At 33.8% G+C, this 19869-nt stretch overlaps 2 long non-coding RNA genes across 6 annotated transcripts in view; one reads left to right on the forward strand and one right to left on the reverse strand.

The window, feature by feature from the left end:
• LOC119257612 (uncharacterized) overlaps positions 1–19869 on the forward strand; it is a 246451-nt gene that overhangs the window by 212340 nt on the left and 14242 nt on the right. For 3 of the 4 annotated variants that reach the window (XR_008553905.1, XR_008553906.1, XR_008553908.1), the window contains 2 exons: positions 12082–12176; positions 15556–15754. This is a non-coding gene — a long non-coding RNA (uncharacterized LOC119257612). The remainder of the gene's footprint in view (positions 1–12081; positions 12177–15555; positions 15755–19869) is intronic. The other variant, XR_008553907.1, reaches the window with a different exon arrangement.
• LOC129146750 (uncharacterized) overlaps positions 1–19869 on the reverse strand; it is a 131744-nt gene that overhangs the window by 43932 nt on the left and 67943 nt on the right. The gene's annotated exons all lie outside the window — the stretch shown is intronic.

The raw sequence follows: 19869 nt of genomic DNA on the forward strand, positions 1-19869 counted from the left end.
TGTATTTTTATTGAGCTCCAGGTTTTATAACTGATACTACTACCTGCTAAACTAATTTTACTCATCTACACATTAAACCAATCTCCAATCTCATCATTATGATGTATTTTCTCATCCACGTAGGTAACTTAGATCTCCTTCCCTTCTTCTAGATTACTATTGTTCTTTATTTCTGCATTTATATCTGTGTGACATCACATTTTGATGCGTTAAAACAGATAAAATGGATTCAAATGTATATATTTTTTTTTTTTATCATGGGCAAGTAATTAAAAAAAAAAAACTGAAAGGTCAAAGTCTTAGAGTACTAGTTTTTCCAAAAAAAAAAAAAAATTATTATAGTAGCATTGTATAGTAGCATTGTTTCAGGCATACATCATTACATATCAGCATTACATATATGACATTAAGTTCACCACTTTAAGTTCCTTCACCATATAATTGACCCCTTTTACCTTCTAGTAACTACTAAATTGCCTTTATAGTCTAATAGTTTGTTTCTTTATCCACCACACGAGTTAAATCACACAGTATTTGTCTTTCTCTGTATGACTTATTTCACTAAGCCTAATATGCTCTAGATCTATCCATGTTAACAATGGCAGGATTTCTTTTTTTTATAACTGAGTAATACACTACCGTGTACATTTATCACATTTAGTCAGTTATCTATAGATGAACACTTCTTAGATATTGTAAATAATATATGGGGGTGCATGTATCTCTGAGTTAGTGTTCTTCTATTTTGGAGGTAAATACCCAGGAGTGGATTTATGGTATTTCTATTTTTGATTTTTTAAAGGAAATCCCATAATTTTCCATAATAGGTCACCAATATATATTCTCATAGTACACAAATGATCCCTCCCCACATCCTCTCTAATGCTTCTTTCTTGTTTCAGACAGTCTCATAGGTATAAGGTAATACCTCATGCTGTTTAGATTTGCATTACCTAAAGCTCCTTTATTTGGGGAAAAAACACAAATTACATTATACTCTTAAGTTTAAACAATGTGTGGAAATATTATCTATGGATTTGCTCTCCTTTCTGGTTTTTACTGTTCTTTCACCTAAAACAATGTTTTGCATAAAATACACATTCTACTAATATTTGTCAACCTAATTTAAATATGTTAAAAGTTGTCTTTAATAGTCTGAAAATGTTAATGCAAGTTAATATACTGTATCAATTGTGAATATTCACTGGGAATTATTTTCAGGGATTTTTCTTCCATAATAATTCACTGAAGCTGGAAGGGATCATGCTCAGCAAAATAAGTCAGAAAGAAAAAGAAAAACACCGGATGGTCTCACTCATAGCAGGAATCTAGAAAACTTAAATAAGGGACCAGGAAAATGAATAACTATAAGAAAGTGAAAATCAAAATCAACAAAAAACTATGAACCAGAGACACATTTTTGGGGGGTGGAGGGCAGGAGGGGAGGGATTGGGGTCAGAATAGGGGGGTTGCAATTGTATGGGGAATATAAAAATTTATTATTTCAAAAAAAATTCACTGAAATGTAGATAAGAAGTGATGGATTGTGTTTTGTTTTGCTATAGCAAGTTGAGGCACTATTGCAAAACAGTAGATCAAGTTAGAGTACCTCCATGAGAATAAAGAGAAACGTGGAAAAAATGAAAGGAAGGTGGGAAGAAGGCAGAGTAAGGCTGACTGTCTTTAAATTTTAGCTTTGGATATTCAACTAGAAGACAAATTTGTAGAAGAAATACCATAATGGCTCATGAACTAAAGTTACAATATAGAACCACCTTTTATTAGATCACATTTTCCTTTGGGCAACATAATTGACTAAGATCAGTCTTTAAGTACTAAACTATGTATATGTTGAAAACAGAAACCACACATACAGGTGTGATATTCAATGCTTACTTTATAATTTTCAAAAACATTTGGAATATATTAAAATATTTTTGAGCTGCCAACTATACAATAAGAAGCCTTTTGTGTGTGTGAGTCATTTTTATACACAAGGCATTTTTATATCAGCAGGAAACTCTTGATGGCAACAAAGCTTTGTAATTCATAGGTACTTAACTTTTATTCCACATTTGAGCATAGTTACCAGAAATATTTCTAATTCTAGATTAAATACGAGAGTATTCTATAATCAGTTACCTGAAGGTTGGATTATGGTTTCCCATCTTTGTGAATAATCATACTTAGTGGAAGTAGTACTTACCTTCATTTGTTGCTAACCATTTCTGAATATTACAAAAAAACTACTGTGATTTAAATCTGCCATGGAAAGTGAAGACACCTTGCCAGGGATCCAAGACACTGTAAGTATAGAAGGAAGAGAAGTAATAGTATCTAACACCTAGCACAAGTTCTTGATGTGTGATTATCTCATGGAGTGTACAGGTATCAATAGTTTTTAAAGTTCACAGGTTGATCCAAACAGTAATCAATTTAGGTTCAGCAAGTTTCAAATGTTTGGGAATCATGCTTTGGAATGTGAAATAGGTTTATCTGCCATAAAACAGTCTTACAAGTGGAGGTATAGTCCTATGCCCCACCCCACTCTTGAGCTTCATGAAATTACACACACATCTTTTCATATATAATTTAAACATAAAATATTCCATTAAATAATACTTTGAAATGGTATAATGTTGATATATCTGTAATGCCCTCTTTTAGTTTCACATCATTATGTAGGTTTGGCAATATCCTGTTGTTCAAAATTTCTGCCAAGTCCCCCTGTTTTGGTCAAGGGAGTAAACATCTAAAGAACTTCTTTTATACTGAGCTAGAGACTAGATGTCAACTTAGTTTGACATTAAATATTCATGGAATTCTTTGTATGCCTAGGAATTTGTATGTTGTTACCTTGTTTAGTTATATTAAAGTACTTGGAATGGTATATCAGCTTAAGAACAGAAGAAAAAAGAAAAATATCTATGAGAAGATCTTCATTAAAATTAAGATAATAATGGTAATGATGTCTGGCCAGGAAACTGATCTTTATGTGTCTTTAGTGTAGAATAACTACTGGCCTTTTCTCAGAAGAGATGAACATAACATTTCCGCAATTTCTCAATTTCCAAAATGTTGCCCTTTGGATTTCCTAGTCATTTTATTTACTAAATCCTCCCTTACCCCAAATTTAGCATCAGGGTTCTGGGATTGATGCAACACTTTTTCCTCTTCATATGCATTGTCTTTGTGAAATATTATTTAACTAGTTTGAGCAATATGCAGTAAATGACACACAGGATGCCAAGGTTTTATAAATCCCTAGATGTTTCATCTTGTAATTTTACACTGGTGTTACTTTCCAGTTTCAGGTCTTCTACTCCAGTTGGGCTTGTATGTTTAGTCTTTACTCCTTAAACAAGTACTTACTTTTCCCTTTCTCCCTTGCCATCATTTCCACCAGGGTAGGAGCTTCGCACTATTTGCTTGTGATTCTCTAATATCTAACACCATATTAGGCTTAAATATACATAGGAAAATATTTTTATAAATTAAAAATGTGCATATAATGAATTATGACTTTGAAATCAAATACAGAATTAAAAACTTAATTTTACCATGGTAAAAGAAACTCTCATATCCATTGTGGCCAGTAAAATGTGAAAACTAGATTTGAAATCACAAAAGAAAAAAATTACTGAAAAATCCTACATAACCCATCTAGATTTAATAGGCATAACTCACCCACACTCAAGCATTCTTACATGACCAGATTATGCTCCACTACTTTCTCTTAATAGGCCCATTGTTAACCTGTTTAAGGTTCAGAAAATAGGCAAAGGGAATAGTGAGTCTTTGTCTTTGTAATGTTGCCCCAAAGACCTTAATCAACAACTATTGATTTTAAGTCAGGAGAGAAGTCAGCCACAGTCATGTACATTAATATTTATTACAAGTTGTAGGTTAGGTATAATAAAAATTAGATTTTCTATTTATCTACATTTAGATGGCAAGAAAATTAGACTGTAAAAGCACCAATAATTGGTTTCAGTTATTTTCTTTACTTTAGCTTGGCAGGCTTCAGATGCTGAGTTGTGAGTGAATTCAGAGGTGACGTTTACATGAGTCAGACATAAGAACAGAGAGCAACAATACTTTTATCACAAAATCAGAGTTAAGAAACAAGCAATTATCTACATAGCAATAGCAATGCAATCTTCAATTATCTGTAATCTGTTTTCTTCTTCTTCCATGGAGGATATTCAACTTACAAAAGACTACTAAGGGTTAATAAGAGGGGACTTGGTATGACCCCCCCCCCATTTAAGACTTATAAAACTCAAAGATGGAGAAACAAAGCAATCCATTCAAAGTCAATAGACTGACTTTATCCTTTGAATTGGATGTTTATAAAATGATACTGAGAGTAGGTAGGAAGAAAAGGAAGAAATTTTTATATTTCTGTTTAATTACAATTCTTTTTATTTTTAAGTTTTCACTATATTGATGGATTTAGTATTTCTGAGGGCGTGAGGTAGAGGTATAGTACAAAAATGCCATAGACCAAACTAAAGTGTATCATTTGCTGGCCAATCTGATGGTGATGTTGCAAGGGTATAGTAATATTGGGCAACCTGCAAAGCCCAAGGATTCACAAGTTCTGCTCATTTTTATACTTTAGATACTAGGTAGAAATTCACCTCTTGTCCCTGCCACTTGGACCTTATGCCACAAAGATCACTGAAGGGGATTATACTCACACAAATCATAAGATACCTAAGGAACATGGAAACACAAGAAAATATAGGAGAAAGACATAGCACCCCTAATCAGAATAAAATAGTCACATCACCATGTAGTTGGCCTAAATATTTCTTTGCATTTATAAAGTCATGTTTTCAAAGCATTTTCACATGTCATTTTAAATGCACATCAATTATCTTTCAGATAGCTTAACGATGTTGTATTTGTTTTCATAGTCTCCCTAACACAGTGACAATTAGATTTCAAGCTGCCATTACCAATGAGTATTCAGTGACCTCAAAGGAACCTACAGATAAAAAAAGAAAGGATTTCAGGACTAGAAGGGAGTAGATCTAGGGGATCTGCTTTACCCTTCAGAAAGACTGAGAAACAGTAGTCAGCAAATCCAGCTATAAGACATGTCAAATTTGAACGCACCAAAATCATCAGTTAAAAGAAGTACAAAATGAATATCCAAACCAACATACCTAGATGTATTGGCATTGATCATGTGTTTTTAAATAGCAATGTTTATAATGGAGACAGGCTAACTGTTTAAGCACATCCATTTTTTTTTTTTCTTATTCCTAAGTGCAGAGTTCGACCACTCTTTTAATCATTAGAAGGTATACACTGTTTTGCAGTATCATGTGAACAAAAAATGTTAATTCTGTTTGAACTGCCATTTCATTGGACTATAAGAGCCACTAGAATAACTTTGACTTATATACCATAGCCCAACTGCACATAATCATTGGAAATTTGAACAATGTATGTCAGTCACTCTAGTCCTCTTTCTGAAAAATAATTGGATTTTTTCCCTTCCCCCATTATTGGCTCAATTTCATTAGTGTCTATTTACTTTGGGGGTTCCTGAAATTGAGGACTTGAGTCCCCAGTTAAACCCCTCTTGTGTCCTAGGACAAGGCTTACATATACCTCATTTTTAATGTTTACTGCTAATATACATGTTTGTATATACTTTACTCAGTTCTGGGATCTGAACCCTATCAAGCGACTGACCCTTTAGCTACTGTGTGCCCTGGCTATCATTGCTTCCCGAGCACACTTTAGATCCTGCTACTGAGAAGTTAGAACAGAAGACACTGTGTTTACTCACGGAGTCACTATGTAGAAGGACATGGAGAGCCAAACTCCAATAGCCAAGGAAATGAGTAGAGGGACTATCTTCGTTACTACACAGATCAAAAATCTTGGTATTCAGTTCAGAAAGGATAAAATACACAAATATGCATATCAAATACTCCTAAAATATTGTTGAATTATAGTATATGTTAGTGTATTTTGAGTAGCTACCCAATTCAGAACAAAACCAACTGCTTGGAACTGCAGGGCTAAGTCCAGAAGTTTGTCATGGAGTAGATATGTCTGTGACCGCTTTAGTTAGTATTTACTCAGGAACCAGAATGACTTGATTCCACAGGTTGAGAAATCAGCATGTGTAAGTGAAAAACACTGAGAAATAGGCTGAGAATAATTGAGGCTAAATAGATAATTCAATATATGTTTGTTGTGTGAATGACCAAATCTGATGCCCATGGTGTGGCTCAGTTATCATCAACAGTATGCAGGTTGAAAGGCAAAAAAAAATCCTACTTAAAAATAAGCTGATCAATCTTCATTTTAAAGTTTATTGTATAAAACCTTGCATTTTGGGCCTGTTCAGCATATTATAGAGATTCATGAACTGAAATACTCTTCTGTTTTGTCTTTTTTTTTTTTTTTTAATCTAACTGCTGGGGTCATTCTAAGTTCTCTCTTATCACTCCTTTCTCATTCAGTAAGTCTCCAGGGCAGAAGATTGTTAGACTTACTTCATTTCAGTTAACACATAGAAAACATTCATCTTTACTTTTTTTCCTGCTCAAATGCCAATTTCACAAGGTTTTAATTTCCCTGGGTCTGTCTAACCCATTTAAATGTAGATAAAGAGTAACAGAATTATTGTAGCAATTTGTTATCCATTAACAAATATATTTATTAAGTCTGTTTAAAATAGTTTGTAGTGATCTTAATCTTTTGTATTCTTCCTATTCTAAATTATTACTTACAATCATTTCTCTTTATTATTACAGCTTTGAGTTTTTCAAAATTTAAAAACACTGAGTAGGTGATAAAAATCCAAGTGAAAGCATATAAAATGTATTTTTTTAACATAATCTCCAAAGTGTTATGCTTTACTATATTTTCAAGGTCACCTTAAAATTGCCAGTGGAAAAAAAATAAAATAAATGGGAAATAATTAAAACTAATACAGCAAATTGGTCCAAAATATTACAAAACACTTTAGTAGAAATTGAACTTCTGCATGCAAACCATGATATTTTATACTTCAGGTTATTAATGAGTGCACTGATATGCTCAGAGGAAACATTAAATAATTGATATTCATAAAAAACATTTTTAGAAAGTGGAAAGCAGCAATTTTTAAATTAGGCCATGGTCATTAAAACTAATACACAGCACTGTATAATCCCTGCTTATCAGTATTATGATCTATTACCTTTAATTTCTCCCTAACAAAAAGGGGATCTCTGCACATACATTCAAGTTTTTTTTTTTAATATTACTTTTTAAATGTATTCTGATTGAATTTTTTTTAAAGAAACTTCTCTACCATATCCAAATTCACTCTCCAAAACAGGGTAAAAATAGTGTACTTCAGCTTTTTCGTATTCTTCTAGATTGTTTTCTGAACACACACAAATAGACATGAGCTCGTTTGTGCGTATACCCACATGATATTTAGTGTGATCATCTTACCTTAATGCATAAAAATATCCTGTGCATAATAATTTATTCAATTTCATTGCTATTTTAGTTCCTCTAATGTTTTACCAAAATCATGCTGGAATGAATACTCTTCAGGCTTCTTTGTGTATTTTTGTAAGACAAAATACTTAGCTATATCAATTGAATACATATACTTTAAAATATATTGGACATTTACTGTAAATTTAAGGTATATAATATTAGATACACTCATACATGGTAATATGATTGTCACTGTACTAAAAATTAGCACCTCTATCACATTACATACTTCTTTTCAGAGGTTTGAAAATTAAATTCTAGTCTTAGAAAGTTTAATTGTTTAATACCATTGTCCACATTTACTATACTGTGTTTAAAGCTTAAGCCTTTGAGTTCAAGGACTTCTTATCATGGTAAAATTGTAATCTAGGGCCTCCCCTGGTGGTGCAGCAGTTGAGCACTGGGCTGTGAAGCTGCCCACAGCCTCTGCAGTGCCAGTTTGATCCCGGCCTGCCAGCAAGGGTCCCACATGGTGCACAGACCTCTCCTGCTGTGCCTGCTGCTCGCATCAGCAGTGTGTTTCGTCAGTCTGCCTGTTCTGTTCCCTGCTCTGGTGAATTCTCTCACCCTCCTGTGCTTCTGACTGTACCCAGTGCTTGTATAAATAAATTAATAAATCTTTAAAAAAATGTAATCTAAACAATATTGGCCCAAGCTCCCTAGTCCCATCTCCTGGCAATCACCATTTTATTGTTTACGGGTTTGGCTTTCCTAGATTCTAATATGGGTGGTACCTTTCAGTACATAGGTTGGGTCTTGCCTTTTGACTAGTGAATTGAATTCAGTTACATTTACAGTGATTATATAAGGGCTCTCTAGTGCCATCTTCTTCTTGCTTTCACCTATTCTACAGTGTTACGTAATTTTCATATCATTGATTAGAGTTTCTTCATTTCCACCTGAAAAATTACTTTTGGCACTTCTTAGAAGATAGGGAGTTGACCACTAATCGACTAGTTTTTGTTTTGCCTCAACATCTGACGATTAAGTTCATAAGATACAGTATTCTTAGCTGGAAATTTTTGTTTATATACATCATTCCACTCTCTCCCTAGTCTGTAGACAGTTTATGCTGAGAAATCTTATAGCCTAATGGGGGTGCCTTTGATAAAGAATCTTATTGACTTTTGACAGTTTTATCAAAGGGTATTTTTGCATTGAGATTAATAAGGTGTTCATATATTTGTCCAATTTTTGTCCCAAGGATTGGAAATTCCTTAACTAACCTATAAATAATCAGTGCCACTTTCTCTCTCTTTTCTTTTCCTGGATCACTAATTATTCTTATTTCCTTTCTGATCCAATGACTCCACCAGAATGTTATAACTTAAAAAAAAAAAAAAAGGTAACTCTTTCTCCTTTTCTAACTGAATACTTCCTAGCTTCCTCTCCAAATTATTTATTCTTTTGTCTGCTCTGTTACAAATGCTTTCCATTGCATCTTCATAGAATTTCAGTATTTGAATATGTACAATCTCAATCTTTGGTAAAGAACTCATTCTGTTAATTACATTTATTCCTTCAATCACTGATAGTCCTTTCTGAGTTTTCTTACAGTTTGTTGAATTTCTTCATAAGAGTAATTTGCATTCAGTATCAGTTAGATCATAGTATTATTTTTAGTTGAAGGAGTCAGCAGAAAATGGGAAAGGGTGTGGACTTAGGACCAAGGGCTTTGGAGGTACCCACAATCTGGTGGTGAATCCTCAAGAGGGTCAAAACCAGAGAGGTCCATGGGTAGACTTCCTCCTGTTGAAGTCCTGAAGTAGACAACAGGGTATGTGTTCTTTCAATATTCCTTGCTATTCTAATTCCTTCCCTTTCCTTTCCTTGCCCCCAGTCTAATAGATACCTCCTAGAAGTCCAGTTGATGCTGGAGAGGAATGTGTCCTGTGAATGTAACCTGCACAACTGGAATAGCTGGGATGTCATTAGGTGATTTTAAGCAGTAGATTCTGAATGAAGAATGGGTTGGAAGTAGGCAATAGAAATTGAAAGTGTAATATAGGCCCATCCAATTTTATCTTTGACTCTAAAGTGCCTCTCCTATTCAATTCATATAACTAGATCTTTCTCTTGTTCACTAATTTGACAGCCTTTGCTTTTAGTTGGGTTGTTTTATCCATTCACATTTAATAGTATTTTATATCTGCCATCATTTGATCATTTCCTCCCTTTTATCAAGTGGATATTTTCTAGTGTAATGTTTTAGTTTTTAACTATTTTTAGTTATTTTTTGTTCTCTAGAGTCTAATAAACTTGGTTACTAAATTGAATGACAGACTGCTATAGGAAATAATGCTCAAAAATACCAGTTGTTTAAGACACTAGAAGTTGTTTGTTCACTTTACTCAATATGGATGTCTGCCTGGCATCTTTTATTACATAGATTCAGAGCTTAATGGAGTAAAGCAACTATTAGTTATGGTCACAGGTCCTGAGGATCATGAACTTGAAAGTGTACTTCAGGGATGGTTTATAGCTCTTCCACCACGTATGGGGCCTTAGTTAGAAAATATGAAGACTGGTGGCTGGATTATTGGGAGACTTGTTCTCTCTATTAAGTTCTGGAATACTATGTTTTGCAGTCATAGTATGTAGAATATAAAACTGGAATCCATGACTAACCAAGTAGTAAATGTTGTTGGTGAAAGGAGATGTTGCTAGAATATGGGTAAAGTCTAAACAACTTTGAAGGTCTTTCGTTTGTACTCAGAGATAGGAGCCATTGGGGTGTTTTGCACAGAAGAGTAACAATATCTGACTTATATTAACATACATATTTGATGTTTTTTGAGATGACAACATTTTTGTATTCTTTAGATTATAAGTAAATAACACTATTGCAGTAACTCTGTGTAGTAGTAAAATCCCCACCTCCATTTTTCTGGAAACATAACTTCAATTTGGTAGCCTAAAAGCTATGGAGTAAAGTCAGACAAATCTAATATTTTTAGTTAATATTTTTTTTCAACTGCCTTTAAAGAAAAAAAATAAGACATTCACCTAGACGGCATTCCTAATACTTGTATCTGTTTATAATTATTCTAAACAATAGTTCATTTGGAGCAGAGAACATTGGTTGTATTGCAGATTGTTATCTAAATTAAATACTCAACAAGAGAAAAAAAGTCTTTTCGAGTCTCAAAGGTCTCTTAAACTCCAGCTTAAATGTTTTGTTCAAATACCACATAATTTCACTTGGACAATGCCCAAGCAATAGCTTAAAATTTTAAAATATCAAAGCATGCTACTCTAAAACACTGTTTAGAAATGCTTTTAGTTGGTAGTTGTTTGTAAGGTAGTAAAACCTCAAAAATATGATCACTAAAAGATTCCTTAGTCTTCATATGATTTTTTTCAGAAACAAGAAAATCTAAGTTGCCATAACTTCAATTATTAGGTGCAATGTTTTTTTCTAAATTACTTCTGCTTCATTTTTCTTATGAAACTTATAAAGTAAAAGATGGGAATCCTACTGTAAGTGCTGAGTGATCCCTATAGAACACATACTTTCCATATTGTATAAATGTTTAAAGAAGAGGGAAGATCTTAGGCATTAGAGGTAGACTACAATGTAACAATGGTATTTAAACTTCAAAGACATTAAATAAAATCTGAATTCTAAGAGGGTATTTTTTCTTTTTGATAACTAATTATATTGTATCATATAGAAACTAGAAAAATGCACCCTAAAAATCAAACAATAGGCACATTTTGTAGCACATGATATTGTATATGCTTTGTTTTAAAAAACAATTTTATTTTATTTTATTTTTTTTTAAGTAATAAATTTTATTTTTATATTCCCCCATACAATTGCAAACGCCCCATTCTGACCCCAATCCTTCCCCTCCCGCCCCCCCCCCCCAAAAAGTGTCTCTGGTTCATAGTTTTTTGTTGATTTTGATTTTCACTTTCTTATATTCATTTTCCTGGTCCCTTATTTAAGTTTTCTAGATTCCTGCTATGAGTGAGACCATCCGGTATTTTTCTTTTTCTTTTTGGCTTATTTCGCTGAGCATGATCCCTTCCAGCGCCATCCATGTTGCTGCAAATTGCATGTGTTTATCTTTTTTGAATGCTGAGTAATATTCCATGGTATATATGTACCACATCTTCTTGATCCAGTCATCTATTTTTGGGCATTTGGGTTGTTTCCTACCAAAAGCATGGCCATTTTTATTAAAAAACAATTTTAAATGACACATTTCAACACCCAGAATTATTTCAATGCTTACTGCACTTAGTAAGACTATATATAAAGAAAAATATAAATACCACTATGTAATTTTATTAGGTTTGTCAAAGGATAGTCATTAACACATTTTCCACAGCTATGGGTTTAATTAAGATGATTCAGGAAATCAAGAAAAACTTAATCATTTTGCTATCACCATGGAAGCTACATAAATTTATCAGTTGTCTCATTTTTACCACTTTTGAAATTTGATTGCAATAGCTGTTTTATTAAACTAATTTTATGGAAACTTTCAGATAATACTCAATTTTTCTCATAAATGACAAATTTAATTGCCCAATAAACATGTTCTTTTGTAGGGTGATTCTAGAAACTTCCAACTTGTGCAACCTGTGTGCTGAGATTTCTGTGGACTTCTACTATCCAGATTCACCACTGGGTAAGCTGATACAAGGTAATTACATTTCCTATATGTGAGAACTACAGATTTTCATATTAAGAAATGTGTTTGACTTCAAGGGATTATTTCATTACAAAGTTAATTTCAGAGATGACTGGGAAGATCTAGACAAAATATTTTATTAAAAAAATATTGATTTGCTTTTAAAAATGATACCAGACTAGCTGAGACAGACTTGACCCACTAAAAGAAGTGACTATTTCCTTACAATCAAAAAATTGAGTCATAACAGAATGCTGTATGAATAATCAAGAGGGTTTTGTCTGTCATCAGACATAAATCTGTAGTCTTTCACATTTTCTAAAGAAACTAAGATTGTTTGAAATAGTTATTAAAAATAACTTTTGTATACAAAAGTTATCGACCTAGATATATGAAAGCAACTTTTTTCCCTCCAAGGAGTTTTTACACAATTACTTTTTATTTATCTATTTTATATTGTTCTCTCATCAGAGATATTCTTCTTTTTCTTTGTTGTTAAACATCAATGCTTCAGAGATACACTTAAGCCAAATGGAATTAACAGAATCTGATGTATATATGTTTTATGTATAATTCTATCTTCTGTGTGTAGAGTTATGTTTCAAATTCTGTGATAGTAGATGAAAAACAACATCAATATATAGTAGTGGCTGCAATGTTATATGATGTGATCAGCAGAAGCGAGACAGGACCATATCACAAGGAGAAAGGTGACCAAAAAAAATGTGCAGAAATGAAGGAGATACTTGGTGAAGAGAAACAGAATAAGGGCAAAAATATTTACTTAGTGTTCTTAATGAGGAATTGATTTTCTACTATTTCACTGCATTTCCAATGTATTTTCCTTTGCATTTAGTAGGTGTTGAATCTTTTTTTTTTTAAATGATCAATGTTTTACTCTCAATTCATAAAAAAGCATAAGCAATTACCATGGTCTATCTATTAGAGCTAAGCTTAAGTTGATCTGAATTAAGTAGAAATTCAATGTCTCGTACTTTGAATTTTGCACCCCCTTACAACAGTACTGCTGCAAATTTTAGAGTTACAGGATTTGGAGAGATAGTTAGGACCTTTCACCCTAGATAAATGGATAATGAAAAATAGCACCAGAAAATATCAAGTGAGAAATGCCAACGGGGGTTAGAGATAGGGAGAAGGAAAGATTGTTGTAGCTCTTAGTTAGAAGTAGGTAAGATGAAGGAAAGAGAGAAGGAATCTCTGGTATGGATTTGCAAGAAATCATAATTAGTATGCAAAAGGAAAGAGGGATAATGAAATAGGAAATCTATACCATAATGTTGATTGGTTTAAGGGGAGGAATTATAAGGACCACAAAAGATTCAGTTGAGAAAGAATGGAAGATTAGTGGAAAACTAAAGAGAGAACTAAAGAAGCTATTTATCCTCACTTATTTTGAATGATCTTTGTTCAAACCAATACACAGAATCAGTGATTATATCTATCCATAATAATAGGAATGTTTACATCTCCTATGGATCATAAACTCTTGAGGGCAAAGAACTTAACAAACCTTTAATCAGCACAAAATGTAATTATATTTAGCTTGTGTGAGATTGGGTAAGATGAGATATTTGTTATGGTAACCTAGATTATGCAGTAGCAGAAGAGTATTGATGGCTGTCATAAGTAAAGCAATAACTATAAATAAATGATTTTAATAATACTATGGGGTACTGTAACCACAAACATCTCCATTTAGTTTATGAAAAGTGTACTTAGTCATTTTTATATTGTCTTTTTTACTGTATGTTCTTGCACAAGTAAACTCATATTCTTAAAGTCCATGTGAAAAAGGAATAAGAAAACTAAATGTAGTCACATTTTTTTTTGAAAATTCAACTGTAAAAGGAACACATGCATTGATTTCGTTTAGCATGCTTAGAAGCAAAAAAAGCTACTATGCTTTCAAATCTGGCAACATTAGGGAAAACTGCATTTTAATTAAATATAGGTGTGCATTTATGTGCATAAGTAACATTATATTGATGCTTCAACAACTAAAATAACCAAAACATTCCAACTACCTTATACTAGTCATTTGATAGCTATCACAAACCAATTGTTTCTTAAATTGTTAACAATTTCAAAAGAAAAAGGAATGGCATCACTAATTAGCACTAAGTCATCTCACCACAGCCCTTTACATAAGAATATAGGAGTTATATTTTGTTGTGTGCATATATATATGTGTGTGTGTGTGTGTGTGTGTGTATATATATATATATATATATATATATATATATATATATATGACTGGAGTGAGGAAACGTGCTAATCAATTTGACTAGAATCTATGCAAGGAAGAGATTTTTCTTCTAAAGTTTTATCCCCTCCCAATGCAAGAAAAATCTATTTGGCAGTTCTGTTATTACAGAGATTTTCTTGTCATAGTAGAAATGTCATATTGATGAGAATATTTACTAATTTTTCCATTGTATGCCATAAAATTTGGCATACTTTAACTTCAAAAAACTTTTTATCTTAATATGTATTAAGATGAAATTCCCTCTAGGAAATGCCAATGCAAACCTAAGCAAGATTGCAAAAAAAAGTACATAGTTTAAATTAAAAATTTAAATTCTAAGAAGGTTGAAGTGCTTACAGTTGATGCTGAATGTTAGTTGGAGCATGAGGTCAGTTGATGGGGTAGTTTTCTGGCAGAGAGTTGGAATATGGATGAATAAAATAGAAGCATATTTAAAATTTTCCCTGTGGGCTTTTGGTAGTTTCAAGTTGAATTTAAAGAATCAGACTCACTCAAACTTTAGTTTATATACACAATATTTTATGTTGTTTCATTTACTTATTTATATATTTAATGTGCACATTGAATTAACTGTGCATAAATTCATTTATCTTTATCAATCTTCATTGGTGCCATAAAATTAAATAACAAAATTATCAGGAAAATAATTCAATTTATACATATGTATGTCTATATGATATCCCTAGTAATTTAGATTAATGTATTTATGACCTTATAACAAATGGATCAACTTAAACATGTATGTCAGAGAAACTGACAAAACAGGAAGGCTATATAAGATATTCTAAGGGGCCTCCCCGGTGGTGCAGTGGTTGAGTGCTGGGTTGAGAAGCTGTCCGCAGCTTCTGCAGCACTGGTTCGATTCCCGGCTGCTCCCCGGCCACTGGAGGAGGGTCCCACACAGAGTGCAGACCTCTCCTGCCACCCGCTGCTCCCCTCAGCAGTGTACTTCGGCCCTTCTGCCTGCTCTGGCTCTGGTGAATTCTCTCACCCTCCTGTGGTTCTGACTGTACCCAGTGCTTGTATAAATAAATAAATAAATAAATATTAAAAAAAAAAAAACTATAAAAAAAAAAGATATTCTAAGGACAAATTATTGTTCAGCGCTCTTTCAGAATGTTGGCTTGAGTCCAACCAAGAGGGAAACAGAGGAAGTTCTTTGCTTCATTCAAGAGAGGTTCATCAAACAGTTAACCAAAGGAACAGTGCACCCAGAGAGTCCTTGTCTTGGGTTGAAATTGGAACACCCATCAGATCAACAAAGACTGCAACAGAAAAGAGAGTTGGACTTCTTTGAATAGGGGTAAGTAGAGAAAAATGCCTAGAGGCTATGCTCTGAGGTAGGGGGAAAAGACTATAGCACTGCTAGTGGCCCAGGGGAGGAGTGAGCTAAACAGCCTAGAGCTACACACCTTGGACACATGAGGAGGAGCTGTGGTTCTCTATACATGCCAATTCCCCATTGAACAGAAAAAGTAGGTGAACTTGATTGCATTCCCCTTCCCTTAATCCTCAGGGTTGATAGTGACTTGGTGAAGTGCACTGGGAGTGTACACACTGCAGTCTCAGATCTGGAACCTCAGAATGATATTGTTGGTGACACAAACATGAGCTTTCCCCACCCCCAGCACATTCTCACCAGCCACTAACCTCTCTGGGCCGCTCCTACACCTTGTGACTCAGTAACTACATGATTGGTTCTCAGTGCCTACAGAATCAGCAAAGGCCAAAATACTAAAATCAAACAATCCCACAGTTTCACTATATAGAGAAGTAAAAGTAGTCTACCTCTCTATGTAAAAAAGAAAAAAAAAAAAGGAATCATTGCTATATTTACTATAGCCAAAAGTTGGAAATAATCTAAGTGCCCCTCAATGGATGAATTATAAAGATGATGCGGATACCATTCAGCTATGGACAAAAGATGAAATCCTGTCATTTGCAACAACATAGAGGGTATTATGCTTAGTGAAATGTGAGACAGAAAAAAACACTGCATGATTACACCCAAATGTGGTACATAAGCAAAAATAAACTTTTAGACTCTAAGATCAAATTAGTGATAACCAGAAAGGGAGGGAGATTGGAAATGGGTAATCTGGTAAAGGGTATCAACTATATAGGTTAAAAAGGGAACTAGACTTTTAGTGGTGAACACAAGTAATACATACCCTTTATGTGGATTGCATCTCACAGTGACAGTGTCAAAAACTATTTCTTTTTGAATGTACTACACATATTGTAATGAAATTTCAATTGCGCACCTTTGCTATCTGTTAACCTCTGTGCTATATTGCTTACTAAGGGTATAGATTTTAGAGTCATTAACTGAAACCAAATCCTGACTTTGATAATTAGCTTTATGTTACAGAAGTGACATGACCTCTTTGTGACGCAGTTTATTCACTCAACTTTCAAAGGCTAAGTGAGTTGAATATATACACATGGTATAAAATAATGACTGGTAAAAAGAACCATAAAACACTAGATGTGATTATTATGATATGAATACAGAGGAAATTAAGGTTTTTGATGCCTGGTAACTTTATATAAGTTGGCCTTGGCTATTGCTACTTTCATCTAGTTACATGGATGTGTATTATTTTAAAAGGGAGGGCTTGGATAAAAGGAAATTTCTGCTTAACCCAGTGAAGAGCCTGTTGAGTGAAATAGACTCCATCTTGTCTCTAAACTGCAATGTTTATGAGAGAACTTTCTCTGTATGGATAAAGAAACAAGAAGCACATTTGCTGACACCACAATCCAACTTTCTTTTTTTTTCTTTTTTTTTTTTTATTTTTAAATAATAAATTTTATTTTTATATTCCCCCATACAATTGCAAACGCCCCATTCTGACCCCAATCCTTCCCCTCCCGCCCCCCACCCCCCAAAAAGTGTCTCTGGTTCATAGTTTTTTGTTGATTTTGATTTTCACTTTCTTATATTCATTTTCCTGGTCCCTTATTTAAGTTTTCTAGATTCCTGCTATGAGTGAGACCATCCGGTATTTTTCTTTTTCTTTTTGGCTTATTTCGCTGAGCATGATCCCTTCCAGCGCCATCCATGTTGCTGCAAATTGCATGTGTTTATCTTTTTTGAATGCTGAGTAATATTCCATGGTATATATGTACCACATCTTCTTGATCCAGTCATCTATTTTTGGGCATTTGGGTTGTTTCCAAAGCTTAGCTATTGTAAACAGTGCTGCTATAAACATAAGGGTGCAGGTGCTCTTTGGAATTGATGTTTCTGTGTCCTTTGGGTAAATACCTAGGAGTGGAATTGCTGGATCATATGGAAGCTCTATGTTTAGTAGGTTCAGAAATCTCCACACAGCTCTCCATAGTGGTTGGACCAGTTTGCACTCCCACCAACAGTGCAGAAGAGTTCCTTTTTCTCCACACCCTCGCCAACATTTATTGTTGCTAGTTTTTTTAATATGTGCCATTCTCACTGGTGTGAGATGGTATCTAATGGTAGTTTTGATTTGCATTTCCCTGATTACAAGTGATATTGAACATTTTTTCACATGTCTGTTGGCCATTTGCATTTCCTCTTCAGAGAAGTTTCTTTTTAGCTCTTCTGCCCATTTTTTGACTGGATTATTTTCTTTGTTGTTGCTGAGTCTCATCAGCTCTTTGCAGATTTTTGTGATCAGTCCTTTATCATTAGTGTTGGGTGCAAAAATGTTCTCCCAGTTGGTGGGGTTTCTCTTTGTTTTTGTTATTGTCTCTTTTGCTGTGCAGAAGCTCTTTAATTTGATGTAGTCCCAGCTGTTTATCTTTGCCTTCACTATCACTGCTTTGGGTGATGTGTCTGTAAAGATGTCTTTGATGTGCAAATCCCGTAGTGTTTCGCCTATATTTCCTTCTATGTATTTTATGGTTTCAGGTCTTATGTCTAGTTCTTGAATCCATTTTGAGTTGATTTTTGTGTATGGTGTGAGGTAGTGGTCAAGCTTCATTCTTTTGCATGTAGCAACCCAGTTTTCCCAGCACCATTTATTGAACAAACTTTCTTTGCTCCAATGCATAGTCTTTGCTCCTTTGTCAAAGATTAGTTGACCATAAATCTGTGGGTTTATTTCTGGATTTTCTATTCGATTCCATTGGTCTGTATGTCTGTTCTTGTGCCAATACCATGCAGTTTTGATGATTATGACTTTGTAGTATAGTTTGAAGTCTGGGAGTGTGATGCCTCCATTTCCTTCTTTTTTTTTCAGTAGAGCTTTGGCTATTTGGGGTTTTTGGTGATTCCATATGAATTTCATCAATAATTGTTCTATTTCTTTGAAGAATGACATTGAAATTTTGATTGGAATAGCATTGAATCTGTATATTGCTTTTGGTAGGATGACCATTTTAATAATGTTTATTCTTCCAATCCATGAGCAGGGGATGTCTTTCCATTTCTTTGTGTCTTCTTCTATTTCTTTTAACAGTGTTTCATAGTTTTCTTTGTATAGGTCCTTTACCTCTTTTGTTAGATTTATTCCCAAATATTTGATTTTTTTTGTTTCAATAATAAAAGGGATGGTTTTTTTTTTCTTCTTCAGATTTATTGTTTGTGTATAGGAAGGCTACTGACTTTTGCGTGTTGATTTTGTATCCTGCCACTTTACTGAACTGATTGATGAGTTGAATTAGTTTTTCTGTGGAGATTTTGGGGTTCTCTATGTATATTATCATATCATCTGCAAAGAGTGATAGTTTGACTTCTTCTTTTCCTATTTGGATTCCTTGGATGTCTTTTTCTTGTCTTATTGCTCTGGCTAGGACTTCCAGTATTATATTGAAAAGCAGTGGTGAGAGTGGACATCCTTGTCTTGTTCCAGATCTTAATGGAATTGCTTTCAGCTTTTCACCATTGAGAATGATACTGGCTGTTGGCTTGTCATAGATGGCCTTTATGATATTGAGGTATGTTCCTTGTATCCCAAGAATTTCAAGGGCTTTTATCATGAATGGGTGTTGCACTTTGTCAAAAGCTTTCTCAGCATCTATTGATATTATCATATGGTTTTTATATTTCTTTTTGTTGATGTGTTGGATAACATTGATTGATTTTCGGATGTTATACCATCCTTGTGTCCCTGGAATGAATCCAACTTGGTCGTGGTGAATTATCTTATGGATACATTGTTGGATTCTGATAGCTAAAATTTTATTGAGGATTTTTGCATCAGTGTTCATTAGGGAGATTGGCCTGTAGTTTTCCTTTTTTGTGTTGTCCTTATTCGGTTTTGGTATTAGTGTAATATTGGCTTCATAGAACGTGTTTGGTATTGTCCCTTCCTTCTCAATTTTTTGGAAGAGTTTGTGAAGGATAGGCACTAATTCGTCTCTGAATGTTTGGTAGAATTCATTTGTAAATCCATCAGGTCCTGGGCTTTTGTTTTTGGGGAGGTTTTTGATTAC

The sequence above is a fragment of the Talpa occidentalis genome, unplaced genomic scaffold (genome assembly GCF_014898055.3).
Source record: "Talpa occidentalis isolate TD23 unplaced genomic scaffold, MPIMG_talOcc4v2.1 talOcc4.4, whole genome shotgun sequence".
NCBI classification, from domain to species: Eukaryota; Metazoa; Chordata; class Mammalia; order Eulipotyphla; family Talpidae; genus Talpa; species Talpa occidentalis.